Genomic DNA, 27,781 nt, shown 5'->3' on the forward strand with positions numbered 1-27,781 from the left:
CTCTCTTTCCACTCACCCACATTGAGAAAACAAACAATTCAATATAGGTCATATATGTGTAGACATGCAAAACATGCTATGATAGTTACATTATGAAAGATTAACCACATTTTACTCTATCCTATGCTACCTTCCATTCATTTCATTCTCTCTCTTGACCTCTTCCTCCACAATAGAGTTTGCTACTAATAATCCCTTCCCCCAATCTGCTGTCACTTCTGTTATCTTCCCTTTCCTATCCCCTTCTCCCCTGTCTTCCTGCAGGCTAAGATAGATTTCCATACACAGCTGAATCCGTGTTATTCACTCCTTAAGTCCAATCCTATGAGAAAAAGGCTCACTTGTTCCCTCTCCTCTCTCCCTTCTTCCCCCGCACTTTGAAAGCTCTTTCTTGCCTCTTTTGTGTGAGAAAGTTTACTTGATTCTACATGTCCCCTTTCTCTTTCTCCCAGTGAACAGCTCTCAACACTTTATTTTTTAGGTATCCCACTTTCATATTCAGCTCACGCTGTACTCTGTACATCTATATCTATATCAGTCTATCAATCTATCAATCTATCTATCTATCTAGCTATCCATTTAAGTAAATGTGTATATGTGCAATTTATATATATATATATATGTGTGTGTGTGTGTGTCCGTATATGTATATGTACATACACATATATATATACTTATATCTACACACATATAACATACACTTACACAAATACATACACACATATATATGTGTGTACATGTATATTTATATATGTATTCATGTATTTATATTTGCATGTGCCTACATACATACAGACATACCTATTCCTTCTAACCAACCTAATACTGAGAAAGGTCTCATGAGTTACAAATATCATCTTTCCATATACGAATGTAAACAGTTCAAGTTTAATGAGAACCTTCTGGCTTCTCTTTCTTGTTTACCTTTGCATGTTTCTCTTGATTCCTGTACTTCGGAGTCAAATTTTTAATTCAACTCTGGTCTTTTCTACAAGAGTGCGTGGAAGACCTCTGTGTCATTGAAATTCCATTTTTCTGGGTAGACGATTCATGATTTTAATCCTAGTTCCTTTCAGTTCTGGAATGTTACATTTAAAGTCCTTGAATCCCTTAGTGTAGAAGCTGCTAAATCCTCTGTTATACTGATTGTGTTTCCACAGTACTTGAATTGTTTCTGTCTGGTTAGTTGTAATATTTTCTCTTGTCATGGGAACTCTGGATTTTGGCTACAATATTCTTAGGCGCTTTCCTTTGGAGTTCTTTTTCTGGAAGTGATTGGTGAAATCTTTTAATTTCGAGATTACCCTCTTCTGGAATGTCAGTGCACTTTTACTTGATAATTTCTTGAAAGACGATGCATCATGGTTTTGCATCATGGTTTTTATTATTTCAGGAAACACACAATGGCCATTAGACCAATAATTTTTAAATTGTCTTTCTTGGATCTATTTTCTAGTTTGGTTGATTTTCCAGTGAGTTATTTCACACTGTCTTCTATTTAATTCATTCTTTTTGTTTTGTTTATTTATTTGTTGATGTCTCATAAAGTTATTAGCTTCCATTTGCTCCATTCTATTTTTTGTTTTGGTTTTTTGTAGAGGGGGACGTCAAGGAAATTGGAGTTAAGTGACTTGTCCAAGGTCATACAGCTAGCAAGTGTGTCAGGAGTCAGAGGCCAGATTTGAACTCAGGTTTTCCTGAATCCAAGGCCAATATTTTACTCACTGCCCCACTTAGCTCCACCCATTCCAATTTTTAAGGAATTATTTTTTCAGTATGGTTTGGACCTTCGTTTCCATTTGGCCATTTCTCTTTTTTTAAAGCTTTATTTTCCTCATTGGCTTTTTGATTCACTTTTGCATTTGGGTGAGATTGTTTTTAAAGGTTTCATTTTCTTCAGCAATTTTTTTTGTGTTTTCTCAGGCAAATTGTTGACTTATTTTTCATGATTTTCTTACATCACTCTCATTTCCATTACCAATTTTTCCTTTACTTCTCTTACTGGACTTTCAAAATCCTGTTTGAGCTCTTCCATGGCCTGAAACCATTGAATATTTTTCTTGCAAGGTTTGGATGTAGGATAGTTGTCTTTGATGTCTTCCTCTGTATGTACGCTGTTATCTTACTTGTCATAAGAAAATTCCTTTTCACCAAGAATAGAACATTTCATAATCTTGTTTTTCCACTTTTTGGTCATTTCCCCCACTAATTACTTGGCTTTTGAGTGCTTTGTTAAGTGGTGGATGTACTGCCCCAGGTTTCAGGGTTTTACACAGCTGTTTCCAGACATCTCTAGGGACCTGTAAAATTTCAGTACCTCCAAAGTGATAGGGCAACAGGAGAGGTGTTTGCTTCTCTCCTGGCCTTCACAGTGGTGTGTGAGCAACCAGAAGCACTCTTTTCTTCCCTGGAACTGAAAGTAGGTTTCCCTCTCCATAGCCAACACAAGTTCTGTCACTGCAGTGCTCTGCCTCACCCCAGGACCACCACTCAATACTGCGACCACTATCAGCTACTAGATTCCCCCACCTTCTGTAGGCTAAGAGCTCGAGAAGGACTTGTCACTGCAGCAGTGATTGCTGCTGCCCTGGGGCTGAGGCTGGGGCCAGAACAAGTTCCTCTCTCAACCAGGTGAAAGAGCTTTCCCACTGACCTTTGGAGCTGTCTTTGGTGCTTGTGGGTTTAGAAGTGTGGAAAACATTACAGCTGCCTGTGATTTGGTGCCCTGAGGCTTGCTCCAGTTGCATCTGTGCCCACACAGCCCATGCTGAGCTGTGATCTACCGCAAACCTAGTGCAATATACCCTTTCTGTCTGCCTATCAGATTGTCTTGGGCTGGACATCTGATTCACTCTTTCATTTTGTTGCTTTTGCTGTTTCAGAGTTTCTTTAGAGTCATTTTTTACAGGATATTTTGACTGTTTTGGGTAAAGACCTCAGGCGGGTCCCAGCTTCTACTCTACCATCTTGAGTCTGGCCCCCAGCAGCTTTTGTTAAGTAGTGAGTTCTTTTCCCAGCAGCTGAAATTATCACATAGTTGATTGCTGTAGTTGTGACCTATTGTGTTTTGTGTAGCTAACCTACTTCACTGACCCACCAATTTTTTCCTTAGCCCCTACCAAAGTAGTTTTCGTGACTGCTGCTTTATAATTCAATTCAAGATCTGGTACATCTAGGCCACTTTCCCTTGCATTTCTTTTCTTTAATTCCCTTAATGCCCTGATTATTTGTTCTTTCAGAAATATTTTGTTATTGTTTTTTCTAGCTCTATAAATAATTACTTGGTAGTTTGATCGGTATTACATTTAATAAATAATTTCATGTAGATGGAATTGTCGTTTTTATTACATTAGCTGAGCCTACCCATGAGCAACTGATATTTTTTTCACTAGTTTAGATCTGATTTTTTTCCTGTGTAAAGTGTTTTGTAATTCTGTTCATACAGTTACTGGGTTCATTTTGGTAGATAGACTCCCAAATATTTTACAATATCTACAGTAAGTTGAAATGGAATTTCTCTTTCCATATCTTACTGGTGGGCTTTGTTAGTTATACATAGAGATGCTGGTGATTTATTTTATATCCTGCAATTCTATTAAATTTGTTATTTCAAGTAATTTTTTATTTGATTCCCCAGGATTCTCTAAATATGCCATCATATCATCTTCAAAGTGTAATAACTTTGTGTCTTTTTTGCCTGTTCGAATTCTTTTTCAATTTCCTTCTTCAATTTCTTTTTCTTCTCTCTTTACTAAACGTAGCCTTTCTTGGTGTTTTTAAAAGGAATGCGCATTGTATTTTGTCAAATGCTTTTTCTGTATCAGTTGAGATAATCATAAGATTTCTTTCAGTTTCATTCTTGATATGGTGAATTATGTTGATGATTTTTCTAATAGTGAATCAGCCCTGCAATCCTAGTATGAATCCTACCTGGTCATAGTGTATAATCCTCATGGTAAGTTGCTGTGACTTCTTTGCTAGTATTTTATTTAAACATTGTCATCTATATTTGTTAGATAAATTGCTGTATGATTTTCTTTTTCTCTACTGCCATTTCCTGGTTTAGGTATCAGCACCATATTTGTATCATAGAAAGAATGTGGTAGGAATCCTTCTTTGCCTGTTTTCCCAAATAGTTTATATAGTATTGGAATTAATTGTTCTATAAATGTTTGGTAGAATTTCCTTGTAAGTCCATCTGGACCTGGTGTTATTTTTTTTTCCCTCAGGGTGTTTGTTGATGGCTTGTTCAATTTCTTTTTTCCAAATTGGGGTTTTTAAGTAATTTATTTCATCTTTTCTTAATGTGGGCGAATTATATTTTTGTAATTTTTCATCCATTTCAAAAAGCCCCAGTGTGTGCTCCAGAGCAGGCTTTTAATAAATATTTTTTGATTGAATGCCATTGGAGCTGATGTCACAGTCTTCTCCTGACATCTAATGGTGAAGAAAAAAGATATTGAAAATACTATAGTAAGGTCTTCTCACAGCTCAATATGACAAAATTTAGCAGCCTGTCATGCCATCATGTGGACAGATAGATGACTGCACTGTAATCAAAGCTTTAGGCCAGAGTAGGAATATATTATACAATGGAGATCCCTGTTTTGTGTTCAGTGCAGATATTGCACTTCTAGTCTGCCATCTACTGTCCAAGTCAAGAACTCTTTTTAAACCATGTTTTTATTGAATTTTATCCCATGTTACAGCTTCTTTCTGGTTAAGCACGCAGAATGAAATCATAAATTTATGAAAGGAATAGAGTATGGAATTCCTTCGGGGTCCATATGAGTTCAGACTGAATCATCACCCTCAGAAATATCTGTGGAACTCTCCATAATATCAGAAGTCATCTAGTACAGGAAAGGACTTCATAGCAGTGGGGACAGCATTCAGCTGGTTTTACCCTCCAAGGTGGCTAGGTGGATAAAGTCTTAATATCACCCACCCCAAAGTGTCAGAAATTGTGACGACATAAATGCAAAAAAAAAGACTGATCTTTGTTTTGAAAGAAATTTATGAAAGAAATATCATGTTTGAGTGAGACTTGACCAGTGAGAAATCAGACATTCAGGAAAATATTTGTCCAGTTTCCCAGGGGTGCTGCTGTGCAGTCACTCAGTGATGCTCAAATTTGTGTGATGCCACAGACTTCTATCCATGGAGTTTTCTTAGCAAAGATATTGCAGTGATTTTTTCTTTCCTTCTCCAATGTATTACCATATTCCAGATGAGAAACTGAGGCAAATAAGAGTTAAGTGACTTACCCAGAGTCACAGTGTAAGTATAAAAGGCCAGACTTAAACTGAGATCTATCTGCCTCCAAGACCGGTTTTCTCTGCACTGCACCAACTAGCTGCCCTATACAGGGATAATAAAAAAAAAAAAAAAACCCAAAACAACAAAACATAGACAATGACCCTAGGAGTATGCAAAATCAGATAGTGAGTCTCTAGCTGTATGCATTGCCCTCAGTAGAGAGTCTAGGATTCTAATCCAACTTTTGATTTCAAAATCTCATCTTCTTGTTTGGAGAAATTATTTTTCCTACCATATTCATAACCAAATATTAAATTAAGATTAGATTTTTCTGTTTCCTCATTCAGGGACCAACCCCTGTAAGTCAGTCAGTCTCTGGAAGACACTACTCAGGGAACAGGCTCTCTGATCCTGGGCAGCACCTCAACCAGCTAGAATACTTTACCTCTGATTGGAGTGTAAATAGAATGAAATCCAGGTGAATTCCAGCCCTAAAGCATTAAGCCTATCCCCATGCAGAACCACACTGTGGTTTAGGGTAAGGAAGCTCCTGAAGCAGAAGCACTCTGGTTGGCCAGAGAGGTCTGGGTAGAGAAGGATTCCTTTGTCCAGATTGCTGGAGGTAGCTGAATCTCATGATGAAGCCATGTTCCCAACAGGAGGATCTGAAAACGTTGAGCCCAACTCCTCATATTAACTTACTCATTGTCTCATTCACTGTGAACCAATCAGGGTGATTTTCTTCTGTCTAAGGCCACTCTCTTTCCGAAGGTTTTGAAACATTAAGTCTCTTCCATGGTTTTACCTTTGATTATGGAGAGAGAACATTGACTGTCAATTTTCAAGCATTCATCTATATTCATTAGAGAAATTGGTCTATTATTTTCTTTCTGTGTTTTGGCTCTTCCTTGTTTAGGTATCAGAACCATATTTGTATCATAAAAAGAATTTGGTAGGTGTCCTTCTTCATCAATTTTCCGAAATAGTCTATATATTATTAGAATTAACTGTTCTTTAAATGTTTGATAAAATTCACTTGTTAATCCATCAGATGCTGGAGATCTTTTTACTAGGATGATCATTTCTTTTTTATGATGGGATTAAGTATTCAACTTCCTCTTCTGTTAATCTGGGCAAATTATATTTTTTTAAAAACATTCTTCCATCTCACTTAGATTGTCAAATTTATGGGCATCCAGTTAGGAACAAATTGAATTTTTGAAATCAGGACTTTAGAAAAATGGTGTAACTCTGGATCTCCCCAAATCGTTGGTTATTAAAAATTGTTTCTCTCAGTTATCCAGAGCAAGAAACTGGGGCAAAGGGAAGTGAAGTGACGTGTTCTTACTTATTTTAAAGATTATTGGCCTATATCTGGTAGGACTCTCAGAGTCATTTAATATAGACCCTAAATTTACAGAGGAGGAAGCTGATACCCAGGGAATGGAAATGACTTGCTCCTTTCATACTAAAGGTCCTAGATGGAAAGAAACTTCCAAGAAGTCCAGTATAACGCAGTCACTTTACAGAGGAATAGACTGAAGGCAAGACAGCTGATGAGACTTCTTTGAGATCACACAGCTAGCCAGGGACATTGGCTGGATTTGAATTCAAGTATTTGTACCCCTGAAGTTCAGCAATGTACACACTCCATCCTGTTGCCTCCTATACTCCCATCTCCAGAGGTTATTCTCATCTCTCTAGATGTACCTAGATTGAAGTGGAAGGGATCAGTAATTTCTTTTAATTTGAAAAGAAAAAGAATTTCCCAAAATGTAATATTTCATCTCGTAAACACTAAAGAGTTATTTATTGGCTAGCATGGAATTCTTTGGCTTCCTCTCTAGATAAAATCTATATAGAATGAGAGAATTCCTGGAGCCCATCTCTGTCTTTTGATAAAATGAGAGGTTTGAAAGGATTTGCATAAAAGTTTAACTTATGACACACTACAGCCTCTAAAAATCACCCGATAATTCCCAAACATGATGAAAATGCTCGGCAGGTATCTGATCACCGAAACAACTCACATCCTAGAACACTCGCACATGCACCAGAGGGGTCCTAGGGTGACATGGTAGTGCTACTGCCCTGCTTTTCTCAGAATGATTTTTGCCTGTCTGTGTCTGGAAAAACTTAATATCTCCTCTTCACCTAGCTCAACACACTTGACATCAGGCAAACACATCAGTGTTCCAAACAACATGATAAAGAGAAAAATACAAACTAGGTGTAGAACACGGCTCATTAATAAAATGATTAAATTACCCAGAAATCATGTCTCTCCAACTTTAAAAATGTCACATAGTGATGGAGTATGGAATACATGATCTCTGAAATCTTAAATATTTCCCAATAAATGGTATTCATATTGGTGCTGTGCTACCTGACCAGAACAACTGAGAACATCAGACAAGATGCCATCGGTTGCCATTTTTCTGGTATCAAAGCTTCCAAAACCATTGAGAACGAATCTACTATACTTAAAAAAGAGCGATGTGATTCCCACCAAAGTATAATTTTCTTTTCTTTTCTTTTTTTTTTGATAAGATCTGGTCTCTGTCCCCCAAGAATTTATTTATTTATTTTTCTTTCAATTTTCTTGTTTTTTTATTTAACTTTTAACATTTATTTTCACAAAATTTTGGGTTACATATTTTCTCCCCTTTTCTCCCCTCCCCCGCCCAAACCCACGCATTCTAATTGCCCCTGTGACCAATCTGCTCTCCCCTCTATCCTCCCTCCCTGCCCTTGTCTCCGTCTTCTCTTTTGTCCTGTAGGGCCAGATAGCTTTCTTGACCCCTTAACCTGTATTTCTTATTTCCCAGTGGTAAGAACATTACATTTGATCCTAACAGTTTGAGTTCCAACATCTTTAGCTCCCTCCCTCTCCACCCCTTCCCCTTGGAAGACAAGCAATTCAATATGGGCCAAATCTGTGTAGTTTTGCAAATGATTTCCATACTAGTTGTATTGTATAGGACTAACTATATTTCCCTCCATCCTATCCTGTCCCCCATTACTTCTATTCTCTTATGATCCTTTCCCTCCCCCTGAGTGTCGACCTCGGATTGCATTCTCCTCCCCATGCCCTCTCCTCCATCCTCCCCCCACCCTGCTTGTGCCCCTGTCCCCCACTCTCCTGTATTATGAGATAGGTTTTCCTATCAAAATGAGTGTGCATTTTATTCCTTCCTTTCGTCGAATGTGATGAGAGTAGACCTCATGTTTTTCTCTTGCCTCCCCTAATGAGTCTTTTGCTTGTCTCTTTTATGAGAGATTATTTGCCCCATTCAACTTCTCCCTTTCTCCTCCCAATATTTCTCTCTCACTGCTTGATTTCATTTTTTTTTTGAGATATGATCCCATCCTCTTCAGTTCCCTCTGTGCACTCTGTCTCTATGTATGTGTGCGTGTGTGCATGTGTGTGTGTGTGTACTCCCACCCAGTACCCAGATACTGAAATGTTTCAAGAGTTACAAATATTGTCTTTCCATGTAGGAATGTAAACAGTTCAACTTTAGTAAGTCCCTTATGACTTCTTTTTGCTGTTCACCTTTTCATGGTTCTCTTCATTCTTGTGTTAGAAAGTCAAATTTTCTTTTCAGCTCTGGTCTTTTCATCAAGAAAATTTGAAAATCCTCTATTTCATTGAAAGACCGTTTTTTCTCCTGAAGTATTTTTCTCAGTTTTGCTGGGTAGGTGATTCTTGGTTTTAGTCCTAGTTCCTTTGACTTCTGGAATATCCTATTCCATTCCCTTCGACCCCTTAAAGTAGAGGGTGCTAGATCTTGTGTTATCCTGATTGTATTTCCACAATACTTGAATTGTTTCTTTCTAGCTGCTTGCAATATTTTCTCTTTCACCTGGGAATTCTGGAATTTGGCCACAATGCTCCTAGGAGTTTCTCTTTTTGGATCTCTTTCATGCGGTGTTCTCCGGATTCCTTGAATATTTATTTTGCCTTCTGGTTCTAGAATCTCAGGGCAGTTTTCCTAGATAATTTCATGGAAGATGATGTCTAGGCTCTTCTTTTGATCATGGTTTTCAGGTAGTCCCAGAATTTTTACATTGTCTCTCCTGATTCTATTTTCCAGGTCAGTTGTTTTTCCAATAAGATATTTCACATTATATTCCATTTTTTGAATCTTCACGCTATGTTCTCTGATATTGGTCTTTCTCATAAAGTCCTTAGCGTCCATCTGTGCCATTCCAGTTTTGAAAGATCTATTTTCTCCAGTGAGCTTTTGAATCTCCTTTTCCATTTGACTAATTCTGCTTTTGAAAGCATTCTTCTCCTCATTGGCCTTTTGCACCTCTTTTGCCAATTGAGTTAGGCTAGTTTTCAAGGTGTTAATTTCTTCAACATTTTTTTTGGTTCTCCTTTAGCAGGAAGCTGATCTGCCTTTCATGCTTCTCTTTCATCCCTCTCATTTCTCTTCCTAGTTTTTCCTCCACCTCTCTAACTTGATTTTCAAAATTCTTTTTGAGCTCTTCCATGGCCTGAACCCACTGGGTGGGCTGGGACACAGAATCCTTGATTTCTGTGTCTTTGCCTGATGGTAAGCATTGCTCTTCCTCGTCAGAAAGGAAGGGAGGAAGTGTCTTTTCTCCGAGAAAGTACCCTTCAGTAGTTTTATTTCTTTTCCCTTTTCTGGGCATTCTCCCCAGCCAGTGGCTTGACCTCTGAATATTCTCCTCACACCCACCTCGCCTCCTGGTCCTCCCAGCCAGCGTTTGGGGACTGAGATTCAAATGCTGCTTCCCGCCTTAGGGCTTTTGGTGGGGGCAGGGCTGCTATTCAGTGTGAGAATTAAGTTCAGATGGTCAGGTCGGGGCAGGGCCGCCTCTCAGGCACAGTTCCCTCAGGGGGTTTATGCACAGACCTTCCACAATGGATCCAGGCTCCCGCTCGCTTGGGGAGCCCCTGTCTGCAGCCGCCTCTCAGCTTCTATCTCCCGGGGGGCACCCCACTCCCCTCTCGACCCGCCAAAGAGACTCTCTCACAGACCCTTGTCACCTGTGGGTGGGGGGGGCTTGTGCCCCGCTGGAGATCCCGTCTCTGAAGCCTGCTCGGATCTGTACCTCTCGGAGCCTCGGCTGCTGCAGGTCTGGACTGGGCTCTGCGTCTGCAGCGCGACGGACCTTTTGCGAGAGGTTTGCAGGTCCCTCTGTAGGTGGAGGGACCCGCGTGGCCGCTGGAGGTCCCGTCCCCGTAGCCCACTCGGATCTTTTCCTGTCGGTGTTGCAGCCGCTGCAGGGCTGCTCTCAGCTCCCAGTCCCGGCGCCCAGTCCGCAGCGCGAAGCCCTCCAAGAATTTATAATCTTATTGTGCACACTCCTTCAGGCTGCTTTCTCACAGTGAGGGATGTTCAGGGGTAGCAGTGCGCTAGGCTTCTCTCCAAAGTATAATTTTCGATTGTTAATTCTGTGCTAAGAGAAATATTGATGGAGAGACAATGACCAAAGGAAACCACATTTTGGCTGTTGGATGCTAAAGACCCAAATCTTTTAGTATGGGTGAAAGTCAGAGAAGAAAAATCTTAAAGCCTTAGGCTTTAGTCTTAGAAATTGTGGAAAGATGAGAGATCATCACTGAACTTCACAGTCACAAACACCTGAGGTCAAATTCTGTGTCAGACACTGCTTTTGGTTTCAGTCTCTTTCATTTCATTTTCAGAGGCTTAGACTTGATGGCATGGGGTGTGCTTTCTAGGTGTAGGTTACTTAATAGGACATTGGACAAGTTATTCTTGTTCCCTTGGCCTGTTCCTTCATCTGAGTAATGGGGGAGGGGGTGAAGTAGATGGCCTGTGAAGTCTTTTCTAAGCCTGTGAACCTGTATTAGGGGCTAAAAGTAACGAGTGGGTGGAGAGGGTATTGGGGACAAACATGGAGACCACATACTTGAAAAAGTTAAGAGTGAAAAAGTAGAGAAGGACAGCTTTGTTCAGAATGAAGGTCCACCAGGCAGATGGGTGGTAGGAGGTGGAGGAAGACATAGCTCAGTGACAGGAACACTGAATAGATTACCTAAGATTATCTCAGGTTATTTGAGAGGGGACTGCTAACTTTAGGGTGAAGTCATAACGGTCACTAAAACTTTCTGGTCCTCAGGTTCCCTCTCAATGAAAAGCCTCAGTAAAAGTATATGACCCTCGTGTGCCCTCCCAGCGTACATGGTATCTAACATCAGGAAAGTCAGCTTTCTAGGCCTCAGTTCCGCTTTCAGCAACAGCAATGAGTTAAATTATATGAGCTGAAAGGGCCCTGGTAGTCTTTGGGTGATCTCACACCAGTCACTCCAGCTTGCTAGGCCTTATTTTGGCTTTCAGTGAAAGCAGGGCTAAAGACTCCATTATCTTAGAGAAGCCTGCCAAGCTTAGGCCTAACCTCAAACCAGTCACTTCAGCTTGTTAGGCCTCAGTATCCCTTTCAGTCCCTTAACAAGCATAAAGTAAGTGAACCGAGGGGACTCTGCCATTATATGGGTGATCTCACAACAGTCAGGTCAGCTATCCAGGACTCAGGTTCCCTTTGATTAACAGGAGAAGGTTGGACCACTTGATCTGACATGGGCCAGCCATTTTGTGGGTGAACTTGCAAAAAGACCCTTCAGTCCTCTCAGCCTCAGTTTCCCTTTCTGTGACAACATCATGCAAAACTCTTTGATTTCACAGATCATTGCCATGCAATGGGTGATCTCATACTAGTCATTTCTGTTTTCTAGGCCCAAGTTTCCCTTTCAATAACAGGAGAGAGTTTCACTGCATGGTCTGAGGTGCCCCTCACTGTCATCCTCTGGGGGATACTATGGCATTCACCTCAGCATTCTAGGCCTCAGTTTTCCTTTCAATAACAGGGCTTGATTAAATTATGTCTATTGACAAGGCCATGCCAACCTATATGTGGTCTCACCTCATTCTTTTTTTCCCCTTTTAACGAAATCAGTGCCTGGGACTAAATTAACTGACTGCAGCCTAGCAGCATATGGGTCAAATGAAACAATCACTCCAGCTCTCAGCCCCTCAGTTTCCTCTTCTGTAAAATGAGGCACTTAGACTAATTGGTCTAAGCTGTGTCCCTGCGTCAAAGCTAGAATACTGCACAGTTCTCCCTTCCACATTGAGCCTTTCCCCATCATGGTTTGGATACATTGCAAGTTGGCATAAGAAGTGAAATGAGAATTTTGAGAGAAGTTTTGTAGAAGCCCAGATGACAGGTTTTGACCAGCGGATGAAATAAAGCCTAAGGCCACAATCAACCTAAATTTGGCAATAAGATACTGTAAACAGCCCATAACAGAAACAGATAAAAATCTGACTTCTTGTCTCCGATGGAGAGAGAGAACCAAATAGTTTTGCATGGATTCTCCAGATGAAGGAGGGCCCCCAGTCCCTAAGCCCTGTAATGTGGAAGGGAATCACTGTCATGCGAAGGCAAATCCTCTGTACCTATATCATCTTGCTCAGGATCTCTCTTCCTAGCCCCACCCTGCGAGGCAAAGCCTGTTCCTCTAAACACCTGGCTGACAGCTGGGATTCTCTGAAAGGTGCTGGAAAAGCACAGAGTCAGATTCTTTGTTCAGGAAAGGCCTCAGACAATAGCGTTGTCTGGCTGTGGCCTATGTAGTGTTGGTGCTAGCTGCCACAGGAAAACCAGCTGGAGCTGGAGGCAAGTTCGCGAACTCCAGAGCAGGGAAAGCTCTTGTGTGTGTGCGTGTGTGGGCGATCCCTGCCTTCTTCCTGGTCTCAACTCACCTCCCCCTTCCCACAGGAGGCCCAGTCTTGCGTCTCCCCTCCCTCCATCACTTAGTCATCTTTTGTTTTCGCTTTGTTGTTGGTAAATCAATGTCGTTTCTTAAAAAAATCTTACATTCCTATTTTTTGCTTAGTTATATTTGCTTTCAAACAATCTTTAGTAGAGAAATTCCTACTTGAAATAGATATCGAAGACTATTCAACATTATTTTCTAGTCATGTGCATGGATATACATATTGTAGTGTAAGGATAATTTTTAATGTCAAGTAGACTGTAATCCCCCCATAAACCTCACGTACCCTGAAGAAAAAATGTGCTTTTACTTTAAAGAAGGCAATGTGCTTTAGAAAATTCATGAATGAGAATTAAAATGATTAGGGCATCAAATTTCTTCTACACTGGTTTTTGAATGCGATTACTACAGTGTCAACTTGAAAGATGGATAAAGTGATTTTCTGTGTAAGAAGATTTAGAAATTTATCAAGTGAATTAATGTTATCTGAGTGGTAACAACTGTGGTTTTATGTTTTTAAAATCCATGATATTGGTCATGTTATTTTTAAGTTTTAAATTTTTCTTGTATTGTGATTTTTGGAAAATCATTGTATAAGAAATGCTGTGAATTTGAAAACTATACCTAGAGAGTGATGTAATTGTATCTTTAGAAAATTAACTTCTCTTTTAATTGGGATGCTGATAGATTATTAATTGAGCTGCTAGAGACTTTGGTCACAGGAGGCGGAGCCAAGATGGCGGAGTGAAAGCAACGACTCACCTAAGCTCCTGGAAAAACTCCTTTGGATATCTCTGGGGGGAGAGTCTGACCAGACTTTGGAGGTGTAGAATCCAGTGGGAGACGGACTTTGACAGATTCGGAGCCCAGGCTGGACTGGAAGGTCCACGGGAGGGATCTGTTCCGCGGGGGTAAGACCCCGGCGCACAGCGCAGCGCGGTCGGCGCGGCAGGGCGGAGGCGACCCAAGGGGCCCGAGAGTGGCGGGCGAGACCAGCGGAGCAGGAGATAAGCCAGGCCGAGCCGATGAGAGCCGCTGAGCGCCACATATCAGCGCGGCAGCCCTTGAAGCCTTCAGCCTGAAGACTGGACTTCGGTGGGTCAACTACTTGAACTTCCAGGAGCTGGGATGGCGGAGTGATCAGTAAGTGCTCTCTCCTCCCCCCTGATGACCGTGAGGGAACCATAAAATTCTTCCCCAGATGAATCCTGGATCAGTGGGAACAGCAGAAGGGGGCGGGTGGTCTCATAACACCACAGGCTGGAAAAGTGGCAAAGGGGGATTCTTCCCACCGTGGTGGAGGCTATCTGGAGGGACAGACGACCCAGGGCAGAGAAAATTCGCACTGAGACCCAAGCAAGCCTCAGCCCAGGAGACGAGCCCCAGGAGGGGCGGGAACACGCATTAGCCTCTAGGCGTGCCCCAGCCCTCCAGGGGAAAGGGAAGACAATAGGGAAGGTGGGATCACCATCCCCGGACCTTGCCTTTGCCTCAGGCTAGCTGAGTAGATATCCTGAGACCAGACCACACCTCCCACACACCTATCAAGCTAACCCCAGGGTTGATCTGGGAAACAACAACAACAACAACAACAAAAAAAAAAAAAAAAGCCTGCTTTTAGCCTAGACAAACATCAACTCAACTTAAAAGATCTGTATCTTTTAGAGACTTTGGTCACAACTTGAAAGTTAAGATTTTTGGTTAACATTTTAACGGTGAAGTTCCTTGGGACTTATCAGGTTCCTTGGGAGTTTCTGTTTGGGTAGGATCATAAAATTCCATCAGCTCTTCTGACACCATGTTGTGAAATTCTAAAGCACAGGTGAGGGACCTGCAACCTCGAGGTCACATGTGGCCTTCTAGGATCTCAGGTGCATCCTTTTGACTTTGACTGCAAGTTTGACAGAACAAAGCCTTTTCTTAAGGGGATTTGTTCTGTAAGGTTTGGATTAAGTCAAAGGGCGACAATTGACGTCCTAGAGGGCCACGTCACCTCAAGACCACAACTTCCCCACCCCTGTAAAGGAACGAAGTGGGTTAATGAGAAACTAGGAACTGTCACAGTTGAAATGTAGGGACTTACAAATTTGATTTCTAAGAAGAAATTTTTATGTCAGAGACTGTTTGACCATGGCTTATACAAATTATGAAACTGTAGCTGCAATAGTATATATTAAAGTCAACTTAATCTTAATAGATCCTAGATTTAAAAATTTTATGTTTGTCTTATTAGGGGTTAATCTGTAATCTCTTCGGAAATGGATATCTGTCAGCATGACAGTTTACAGGGTGTCACAGTATTCCTGAGTTTTGAGCAAAATCCCAAGTGTGTCGTTATACATACTGTGTGTAAGTATAGAATGTGACTACTTTCTTAATTTCTAATGATTATGCTTCAGGATGGATTTTAACTAGAAAGGACGAGTGTATATCCTTATATGAGTAAAATAATAATAATTGTAACCAATCCTAATTTAGGGTAAGAGAAAATCTCTTGAAACTCTATTTTGTTATATTGTTCTGACTTTTGATTTCGAGTATGATCGTCTGAATTTTCATTAAGTCAATAATCTATCATTCAAGGGAAAAGACATGGGCTGCTCAAAGGGAGAGATGCTACATAAGAGAAATGCTACAACTCTGTGCCTGGTGAAGATTGAGAAGATGACCTTGCTTAGGCAAAGGTAAGGGCTTTATGACTCAGTTTACCTGTTGTGCTCATTCTTTTCTGAAGAGGAGATTTTTCCCCCTGGCTAATCCTGAGCCAGGCCATAGCTAGGGAAGGTATTATATATTCTGTGAACAATGTGAAATTTTCCTACATGATTCACTGTTGTCTTTGACTCTTCCATGGAAACAAATAGCGTTAAGGAAACTTTATCTTGCTATGTTTATGTCAGGTCAGCTCATGCCCTTGAAGGGACAGTTTTGATTTTCTTATACCCATGTCCTTCTCCCTTCCTTTTATAGCAAATTTATCTGACTAGGGCAGGTGAGTTGTAAAAATTGTTGTTGTTGTGTTTCTACGATTCACGTTATTATTGCAATACTCAAACACCTCTCAGTGACTACAATAGGGTGCAAGTACAAAAAAGATGCATAGTTTTGATTTGCCTATCCTGAATTTGTGGTCACTAATTTTTTCGACTTCCTAACCTAGGAAGCTAGACAAATAAGTCCTTAGGCTTGTCGGGCCATCCCCTTGTTGATGATTAAGCATTAGGATCAGGACTGTACAATACCACCTCTTTTCTGCATGGTATAATGAGATAGATAGATAGATAGATAGATAGATAGATAGATAGATAGATAGATAGATAGATATATAGATAGGTCCTGAAAGTGGACAGTAAAACAAGGATTTGATATGATCAAGATGTAAAGAGGTTATAGGTTTCAAATTTTATGTAAAAGTATCCAATTTTAATGGAAGAGTGAACTTCACTTTGAGAAAAACAACAATATTAGACTGTTGTTTAAGAAACACTATATATATATGTATATATATACATGCATGTATATACATACATATGCATATATATATATATGCATGTATATGCATACATATGCCTGTATACACGCACAGACACTATATGTGTGTGATTGTATTCCAAAAATCTTTCTCTTAAGAACAAGGACAAAAAGACAAATAAACATGATGGACAATATATTTTAAATATTTTTCTTTTATTCCTGAAGGTAATTAAGAAGAAGACTGAAAAGGTATTGAACAAAGTACTGAACAATCCTTCAGGTTCAACTGAATACATACAGATGAATTTTTAAAAAGCTTTCTTCTTTCATCTGGGATCTACAGAAATAAATTCTCAAAATTGAATTGTGTTTTACATGTAAAATTTCATTAATAGTAATAAAATATAAATTACAAATAATTTTAAAATATATATTTAATATTTAATACATAAAATATGTATTATATATAATTACATATGATATATAATATGTTATATATGATATACATTATATATGTAATATATTTTATGTCTTAATATTTTATATATAATTAAATTTTAAATTGTATTTTTTTCTGTTTTCGAGTAGTCTAATATCAATAGGTAATATTAAGAGACAGAAAGGGTTATTTTCCAAGCCAGGCCCTTATGGATGCTTTTAAAGATTCTTCCTGCATCCCACTGATGGCATTGCCCATATCAGGTACAGGGTTCAGGTAAACATAGAACGAGCAAGTGCATAAAAACTGAAATTCTCTGGTTTTTCAGAAAAAACTTGCGTCTTGTTAACGTAATATTCTCCACGTAGCTTTGTTGTCAATAAGGTTAGTACCATAATATTTAAACTGGATTTCACCACATGAACTAATCACTGGAAAACCAAATTTCCGAAGTTATATTAAGCCTTACTAAATTGTCATCAGTCTAATCACTAGCAGATTTTAGCAACCTTACCTTGGCAACCTCTGCAAGTGAGTTAGAACCAGGGAGGCAGATGTAGTAGCAAGAACCCCTGCACCTGCCCTGGTGATGAGGTCTGTGCCAGAATTGCTAAGGGATAGTGTTTCCAAGCACTAGATGGCGATGTGGTGCTTCTTAGACAATAATCCTAAAATGATGAAATGCACGTTTGGAGTGAGGTACCAGGATCAATCTGATCAAGGAGACCTTGCGTTATTTCATGTGGATGATCATTATATGAATCTTGTATAATATTTCAGGGTCTTCTGTTTACCTGCAGAGGTATATGCCCATAGTCAAATGTGAACATGTCCATGAGAATGGGGGAAACTGTGATGGGAAATATTCATCTTTCATTTCCTATTACTAATTACCTATGTATCTATCCATCAATCTATCTGTATGATTGTTTGCTTGTTTATTTCTTTATTTATTTTTGGTAAGGCAAATGGGATTAAGTGACTTGCCCAGGGTCACACAGGTAGTAAGTGTCTGAGGCCGGTATTTGACCCCAGGGAGATGAATCTTCCTTATTATACTCCTGACCCTCCATCCACAGGACCACCTGGCTGCCCTACTACTCCTACTCCTACTCCTACTTCTCCTACTACTATTACTGTCTTGAGGACTGAGGGCAATTTGTATGACCTGGTGCCAGTGTAGTCTGTAGGTATGTGAGAAATGTATGTGTGTGTGTGTGTGTGTGTGTGTGTGTGTGTGTGTGTGTGTGTGTGTGGCAGCTGCAGGAGTGAGAGGCAGGAGTTGGAAAGGCAAATGTAAAAGACTGAGTTTTCCCCCAACCTTCCAAAGAGCCACAGTGGGAAAGTGTTAACCTTGGGGGTAGTGCCCCGAGCCCTGAGTCAGGGAAGAGGTGAATAAAGGCCAAAGCTAGTTAGAAGTCACAACTAAGGACCTCTGCCTGAGAGGAACAAGTCAAAAAGTCTTGAGAGCTACCAGAATGACCCATTACTGGGCCAACCACACAGGACGGTAGGCCTGACAGAGCTGGTCAGGGCACACAGGCTTAGGGGAGAACCGCTGAAACACAACACGGGCCCACCTCATTAGGGGCCGTTGCTCCTAGAGAAAGTAAGGGGAAGTGCGTGAGCCTCTTACACTGGAGATCAGTGCATGAATGCTTCCAGGATCTCTGTGTAGGAAGACCAGGTAGGGGAGGCCTCCAACCCAGGGTTATGGCCAAGAGCAATGTGGCTTTCTCTGCCTCAGGGTCTCTACCCGCTGCACCAAGGCTAGATGGCCTCCAGGGTCCCTTATTCTATATATTGAACCTGCAAATATCTGGTCGCACCCCCTTCCTCTTGGGCCCCCAAAAGTTGGAGGAAGTGCACATGGGAGGGGATGTTAGACCCGCTGCTGGGGCCACTGCAGGTAGTAAGTAGAAGCTTTAGAACAAGGTTGAGTGCCCCTTACAGAGACTCGGGGAGAACTCCCCACATTCCAAAGAGGAAATCCCCAGATGAACTAGGCCCTATTCTTATGGGATCAGAATGTATCAACACCAGGGCAAAGGCAAAGCTCACTCGTACTTCATTTCATAGCTGGGTGGATCTCTGGGGTCTACTGGAACTCACAGAACAATGAACACACATTTTTTTTATTTTGAAAAAACCTCAATATATTTTCAACATTTGCACATTTTCAACATCTGAAGAAGGAACTCTGCTTAGACATCTGTCAATATAGAAAATATTTTCTTATCATCTAAATGTGTATTGGAATCATTTGGGGCACAGAGATAAGCATGCAGAAGACATCCCGTGTACCAGATAATCCAACACTCTCACCCCCTACGCCCTCCCATTAATGTGGTGACATTTTTGGCACCAACAGTCATCAGTCAAGGTTTTTGAACACTAGTCATTTCCACAGGTCCTAAGTGCTGAGATTTAAAAGCACAGAATCATCAAAATACGTGTGCCTTTTTTGGGCAGGAAAATCTATACATTTTTGGACACTTTTAAAAGTTCTCTGAAGGAGGAACTTTGCTCTACATCCCTCAGTTCAGATGAGTGTTTTTTCTCTTACCATTCACTTACTCCTTGGAATCAGCATGCGAATGTCAGACTAGTTCAGTCACCAGCACAGAGAGATAAACCACTTGGAAGAGAAATATAGTCACATTATGAAAAGGGGCAGGTACCCAGCCCATGTAAAAGATAACCCTGTTAAAGTGGTAGTAACTTTGGCACTAACAATCATCAGTCAAGATTGTTGGACACTCACCATTCACACAGGTCCTAAGTGCGGGGATTTAAAAGCACAGAACCGTCAAAATATGTATACCCTATTTGGTCAGGAAAATCAATACATTTTTGGACACTTGAAAGCACCATGAAGGAGCAGCTTTCCTAGACATCCCTGAATTCAGATTAGTGTTTTTCTCATCACTGAAATATGCATTGGAATCCACATAGCAAACAGCAGAATACTTCAGTAATGGGCACAGAGAGAAAGTACTTGGAAGAGAAGTGTGGCCACCTTGCAAGAAGGAACAGGTAACCAGCCCGAGTCCCAGATAACCCAGTTAAAGTGGCAATATCTTTGGCACTAATAGTCCCCTCAAGGTCTTCTCTTCCTGAGCAGTCCCACAGGTCTTAAGTGCTGGAACCATCAGAATGCAAAGTCGACAGCGTGCGATGTGGTTGTATAGGCAGGCAGGAAGGGTCCCACTCGGCATTCCAGTCTCTATGTCCGTTGCTGCAAACACTAGTGACTGTTCTGCAAGAAGAGAAGAGGCTTCCTCCATGGAAAAAGTTGAGGAAAAAATTAAAGAAGCAAACATCAACCCCCCCAAAGCACATTATAGGAACTGATCATTTTGGCAAGATATGAGCTGATGTAACCAATGGACTGGCTACAGGAAATACTCATGCAGCAGGAGCCCAAAACCCCATGCCTTTATGCAACTACTTTCAGATGTTCCTCAGAGGCCGGCTCGTAGTCGCTGGTATCAAAAAACAGCAGAGAAGGGTTGTCAGCCAGATAATCTAGGAAATCTTGCAAATGGCTCAGCAGCGCATTCATGCTGTGGTCATCCAGAGCAGTGCAGGTGAGCATTGGGCCCAGATGCTCAAAGAGGCGCAACAGGTGGATACCTCCATAGAGCTCGCACATCTGGCTTGAGGGGTAGCTGACCACCAGTTCATCATACTGTGGCCTCTCGAAATCATAAAGCAGCTGGGTGCTTAGGAGTACATTAAAGTATTCCCTGAGCACAGCCACCAGAGCCCAGACAGCGCAGCTTTGATCTCTGGTGCAGTGCTTCAGAGGGAAGGTGGCATATTCAAAGAGGATGGCATCGGCGCTGACCTTGGCTGGCAGGTTGCAGAGCATCTTCCTGAGAGTCACCATGTCCCAGTCCAGCACGAGCAGGGGCCTCAGGGACATGGGCGGGTCGACCTGTACTTCACGTCTGCCTGGGGTGGCATCCTGTTGGGGATCCTCAGCAACAGCTTGGCAGCTCACTCCCCGCGATCCGGACTCTCATCGGACCCTTTCAGGGCGGCTTCGCTTTGGAGGTGGCAGGCGGCATCATTCCAGCGGTGCTCCCTTCACCTGGGTGGTGGTGGGCACGACCACGCCAGGTGCGGGAGCATCTGCCCCTGAGGGCAGCCTGTTCCTGCTCTTTCCTGGAGGCAGACAAGCGGATAGCTTTGTTCCTATCCTGCTTCAACTGGTCCCGAGAGTAGCGGAGCACCCGATTCTGGGGGATCCACTCGTAGTCCCAGCCTCCGAGCAGCTCTTGGGGGGCTTCTTTGGGAGCGGAGGATTGTGGGCCGGTGGTTATGGCTCTCCCGGCTCCCTGGAGAATGGACCCGCTGCTCTGGCTTCTCCCACAGGGGGCCTGATGAGCCATGGCGCCCCATAGGGAGCTGCTGCTGGTGCTGGTGCTGGTGCTGCTGGTGGTGCTAGTGGTGCTGCTGGTGCTGGTGCTGGGGCCTGCTTGGCTGTGCTGATGCTGGTGCTGGTGCTGGCGCTGGTGCTGGTGCTGGTACTGGTGCTGGAGCTGAGGCTTAATTGGCTGGTCCTGGTGTTGGTGCTGGTGCTGAGGCATGCTTGGCTGGTGCTGGTGCTGTGGTCTGCTTCGCTGGTGCTAGTACAGGTGCTGGTGCTGGTGCTAGTGCTGTTGCTGGGGCCTGCTTGACTGATGCTGGTGCTGGGCCCTGTTCTTCTGGTGCTACGCTTGGTCTTGGCACGAGGCGCTACTGACTCAGGCTCCTGGGCTGATCGCGGGCCACCGGAACGGTGGGCCTTCCGGGGCTTGGCGCAGCGGGGGCCGGTCCCGGTCCTGGGCTGTCCCAGGTCCCACGTGGGTACCGTACCAGGCATTTCACTTCCTTGTCTTCCACCATCACTCTGATACAGTGGCCCTGGCACATGGTGGGGCCATGGAAGATCAGCGCCGGCTCCTCTTCTGGGAGCTCCTGGGCTGTCTCCCTCTGGAATGCGGTACGCGCCATCCGAACTAGCAGGTGAGGGCCTGGAGCGCCCGAGCTGGTGGCGCAGCTTCGACAGGAGGGCCTCACAGCAGGCGGGCAGGACGCGAGGCGGGCCGCCTCGCACCTCCTCAGGTCTCGGGATTGCCCGCCCAACTGGCTCAAGGCGGCTGCCCCTTTTCGGCTCTGAAGGGAACGCTCGGGCTCTCAGGGCGATGAGACTGGAGGCGGAGGCCCACTGGGGACAAGCTCGCAGAGCGTGGCTCTTCCCAGGAATGTGGCTGGGAAGAGGAAGGAGAGCCGCTGGAGGCTCCTCTTATGGGCAGGGGAGCGAGGCTGCGAAAGGCGCCAGCCAATCATCTGGCGCTGCTGGGGGCGGGGGGGAGGATTGAGGCCAGGCGGGGGGCGGGGGGCGGGGGGATCACTGAGGCCAGGCAGGGGGGAAGGGCGTGTCACGGCCTGACCATCTGGTGGGGGGGAAGCTCCTCTCTGAATTCGAAGTCAACTCCCGGCGGCGCCGTCCCCTCCCCCACCTCAGGTTCCCCACCTTCGAATGGGGCGCGTGGGGGGCATGACGCTGAAACCCGCTCTATGGCCCAAGGTGTTGTTTGTGGGGGGACGCCAGTAAACTTTGAAATCACATTGCATTTCTCTCTTAGTTTATTTTTCTTTGGGAACTGATTTACGTCCAGCTAAATTTCTTTCTCCAATACTGAGTCATTTAAGCAATCTAATTCTCTCTTTGTTCCTTTGGGTATTTTATATTTTTCTAAGTTTGCATCCATTTCCTCTAATTACTTATGCTATTAAATGACTGCACAAAATAGATTTTTAATTTTCTTTGGAATTATTGGGAATGTTTCTTTTGCATTTTAAACACGAGCCATTTGATATTTTTCTCTTTGAAAAAATCAGATGACCTCACTACTTCTTCATGTTATAATTTTTCAATTTTGATTATTTTTATTTTTCAGATCACCAGTACTTTAAATCCATTTGTCTCCCAACCTGCGCTTCCCACTCCCCAGCTGAGTAAATGTTAAAAATGGAAAGCATGTCCCTCAACACATAAGCACGTTTTCTGGGGGGAAAATAAGGTTCCCCCATTGGCCAAGTCTAAACACGTAGGCCCCTTTTTACCCTTTAAGTTCACCACCTTCCTGCCTGGACCTTAGCTGCAGGGTTCCTCTTTATTCATCGGTGGTTTCCCATTTTGTCATCATAAACTCTTTCTATGGATCCCAAAGCTACCTTGTTCCTTTCTCCCCTAATTTGTTTATACTTTGCCCTTGTATACCTGAGTCCTGCATCCATGTGAAGCTCACCTTGGTGGAGGCTGTGAATTCTGGTCTGCACCTCAGTTCTGTCAGCTTTACTTTCTAATTTTTCCAGAAATATTTGTCAACTAATGCATCCTTCCTCCCACAACCTGGGACCTTTGGGTTTATCAGACCATTTGTTTCTGTCAGCTCTGTACCTAACCTTTTCTGCTGAAAGACCTTTTTTAAACCAATATCAAATTGTTTTAATGGTTACTGATGTGTAATACAGTTTGAGATCCAGGACAGATAGGCCTCCTCACTTCCCATTTTTCCATTATTATGCTTCAGATTCGTGACTGGTTTGTACCTCCAGAGTGATGGTTAAGTTCTTTTTCTAGCTCCACAATCTATTCTTGTGGGACTTGTATTGGGACAATCTGGAATAATTGTTAGTGTTGTCATTTTTATTATGTTAGTTCTACCTACCCTTGAGCAATTGAGTATTGATACTCATTCTTCCTGCCAATTGTGATCCATAAATTACACTTCTACTCTGATCCTCCTGCCAGTCTTTTCTCCTTGTCTTCCCCCAGGATCCCAGGTTCTTAGTCTTATTTTTAACCCTCCCCCCCTTCATGTTCCTCTCTCCAGCATTTCAGTTCATTTTGCTTTTGATTATTCTCTTGCCTATCCTGCCCTCTCTCTTAAAGTTACTCTCTGGTCTTCTCTTGTCACTTAATATTTTCCTTTTCAGTTTATTGTATTTCTATACTGAGATCTGTGTGTGTGTGTGTGTGTGTGTATGTTGTGTTTGGGGGTGGGGTGTAATTGTGTTTAACTCCCTTTATCGATTTCAGATGAAAGTGAAGTAAAGTTTCTGGTATACACATTTCTCTCACCCTTTCTTCCATAATTAATAACTTTTCATCTTATTTCTCCATTGTATTCATGATGGTGATATCCTTCTCATTTACTTCCAAGTATGGTCCCCCCATATTCTCCTATTTTTACCCCTGACACAATCAGTACAGAAGAAAGCCATCCAAAGGCCCTCGGTCTTATTTTCCTTTCTTGTGACCATTAAAGATCTTAGTATTCCCATTCCTTCATCACCATGTAAACAATTCCTCCTCACATAATGCCCTTTCAGTTACACCAGTATGTGTACATTTCTATATTTCTCTTCACTCTACTATTTCCATTTCAAAGTGTCTACTTGGGTGTCAAGACTTTTTGAATCATACTCTTCAGATGATCTGATATTTCTTAGATTATCTTTCCTTGGCCAGTTTCTGGATCACTTGTTTTTCATATCGTTTCTTACATTTTCTTATTATTTCTTTGTGTTTCTTTTTACTATTCATTTATTTTTACTTGTGATTTATTTCTAATTAGATCCTCCATTTAATATTTTTGTTACCTTATTTAGTCATTGTTTTCTATTTGATGCATTGTGATTTCCAGGGAATTCAGGTCTTGCCTAAGTTATCAATTCTCCTTGGCTTCTATCCTTTCTATAGACTTCATTATGCATCTCTTCTTTCATTTCTTCCAAGTACTGCTATAATCCTTTGGGCCAAAACACTTTTCCCCCTGACCTTTCCCTTGCAGAGACATCACCAGCCTTCTTGTTCCTTGGGTTTACCTGTTGGGCCTCTCTCCCTTCAAGGTATTTCCTTACAGTATTCAGGTGAGTAGGAGGGATTGGTTGCTTGTCTCATCATCCCTTCACTAGGGTTAAGCTTGCTCATAATTATACAGACCTTTCTCTTCTTCTTTCCTCTTCCATCACTGTCGTCATTGTGTGTATTTTTTCCTGGTTCTGATTATTTCCCTCCACATTCACTCCCATAAGTCTTCCCGTGAAAGGCTTGAGATTTACGATCAGCTTTAGATCTGTCCATCTTTGTCCCCCCCCAACAAACAACCACACACTTCTCACTGTGAAACACCTGAGTTCTATCTGCCAAAATGCGGCATGTAAGAGTGGGAATAGTCAAATTATATAGAAAGTATAATGGTGTATGCCCATTTAGGACAGTTACTTTGAATGATCCCTAAAGTGCAAAGGGGAGCACTTCTACAGTACCTCCTATGTGCCAGATATTGTGCTAAGAGCTTGGATCCTCACAGCAACCCTTCCAGCTGGGTGTTATTATTACCGCCATTTTACACTGAAGGAAACTGAGGCAGAGAGGGGCAAAGTGGCTTATCCAAGGTCACACAGCTAGGAAGCTTACTGTAATCATTTGCTACTGTGTTACATGTCTACTCTGTTCTACTTATCCATCTTTCTATTTTTTAGTCAGTATCGGACAGTTCTTACAACTGTTGCTTTACAGCATAGTTTAAGATCCAGCACTGCTAAACCTACTTCCTTTACATTTTCCCTTAATCCCTTTGATATTCTTGATATTTTGCACTTCGAAATGAATTTTATTATTATTTTTCTAGCTCAGTAATATACTTTTCTAGTGATTTTATTCAGATGGCATGGACTAAGTAGATCAGTTTAGGCAAAATTGCCATTTTTATTGAAATGCTTTCTTGTAATTGCTTTTATTTCATCTTCGTTAGTGGCATATAAACCCTTTTCATTTTTAATATTGGTGGTTTGGTTTTTTTTAATCTCTTTTTTACTTATATTAACTAATGGTTAATGTATTCTTTTTTCATAAAATGAAGTCCTAGTTTTATTTATGAATTCAGTGGTTTTCTTATACTCAACTGATTTAATCTCACCTTTAATTTTTAAGATTTATCATGTTTAATTGGAGTTTTTAAATTTATTCTTTTCATGGTTTTTTACTGTATACCCAATTCATTGGTCTACCCTTTCACCATTTTTTAATATAAGCATTTTGATTTTCCTGTGATTGTTGTTTCTACCGCATCCTATAGGTTTTGACATGTCTCATTGTCATTCTGGAGATCATTAAAAAACAATCTCCCTTCTAGATTAAAGCATTTTTGTAAAAAAACTATAGGTCTTCAATAGTTTTTGAAGCCTTGCAAAGTTCAAATTATAATGCAGATTACCCAGTGCAGATGTCTTCTTACTTCATGCTTAAATCTATTACGATACTTCATTGTTTTTTCACTTTGTAAATTAAAAAAAATGAGAAAGGGCAGATTAGATCATCTCACAGGACCCCTTAATCTCTAACCCTTTGGTTCAACACTGACAGACTCTTAGAGATAGGACACAGGGGGAAGGACTGCTGCATTTGGAATGAAAAGACCTGGGTTTACTTCTCTCTAGCTGTGCATCTTTAAATCAGTCTGTTTCCATCTCAGACCTGAGTTGCATCTTCTCTAAAATAAGAGGGCTATGTTTAGTGATCTTTAAAAGTACTTTTCATCATTCACTTTCTATAATCGTTCGGTCCCTTTGATATTAGCAGAGGGTCATTCTGGGATCCTCCACTTGCATCTCCTTACAGAATAAGCTAGAACATATGATTGACATCACACGGTCTGAATTCCTACCAAGGCTCTGTTGCTGTCTAGTTGTTTGACTCTGGGAAAAGACCCCATGGTAGGGTACAGAAGGGGCAGGGGAGAGAATAAAGCATTTATAAAGCACCTACTATGTGGCAAGCAGTATACTAAACCCTTATCGAATATTACTTCATTTGATCCTCACACCAAGCCTGTGAGTTTGGTGGTATTCTCATCCCCATTTTACAGATCAGGAAACTGAGGCAGACAGCAGTTAAGTGACTTGCCCATTGTCACACAACAATTAGGGGTCTGAAGCTGGATTTGAGCTCAGATTTTCCTAACTCCAGGTCTGTCCACTTGCCCACCAAGCTGCCTTGTGACTAGTCTGTATTAGGTGACCTCATATGTCCCTGCAGGGCAGAAGGGGAGGGAACCATTCCTGAAGCATGACTCTGATGTGCAGGGACAGCAGCCACAGAAGGAGAGCATACCACAGGGGAAATGGACATCCCCTACTGCTCCCAGCTCCGTGGGAGGCAGGAGGCTTTGGAGCCTGGCAGGATGAACACGACAATCCGAGGCCCAAAAACACTTCCTTGGGGCTCCAATTTAGGGAGAGTTGTAGACAAAGAGCTGACATGGCACTAAGAAGAGACTTCCCATCACCTATGAAGCAAGGCAATGGGACAGTCTAGACCAGAGTACATTAAGTACATGCTCAGGTGAGGCCATTCACCTCGGCTTTCTACACGTCAGTTTCCCTTCCAGGAACAGCAAAGGGTTAAATTATATGAGCACAATGGGCCCTGACAGCCTTTGAGTGATCTCTCAACAGTCATTTCAGCTTAAGAGGCCTTAGTTTGACTTTCAGTGAAAGCAGGGCTGAGAACTCCATTATGTGAGAGGTGTCTACCAAAATTTTCCTGAACCTACACCCGTGACTTCAGGTTGTGCAAGTCAATTTCTCTTTCAATACCTTGCTGTCTTTTCACTGACAGGGAAACTCAGGATCAGAAAGATTTAGTTACCATTATGACTTCTTCCATAAGATGGCAGGTTCCTTTCAGATAATTTATTGCTAGATACAGATTTCACTGAAAGGGAAAGTTAGGCCTAGAAAGCTGAGATTCCAGGTGTCAGAACAACCAGAAG

The sequence above is a fragment of the Notamacropus eugenii genome, chromosome X (assembly GCF_028372415.1).
Source record: "Notamacropus eugenii isolate mMacEug1 chromosome X, mMacEug1.pri_v2, whole genome shotgun sequence".
In the NCBI taxonomy this organism is placed as follows: Eukaryota; Metazoa; Chordata; class Mammalia; order Diprotodontia; family Macropodidae; genus Notamacropus; species Notamacropus eugenii.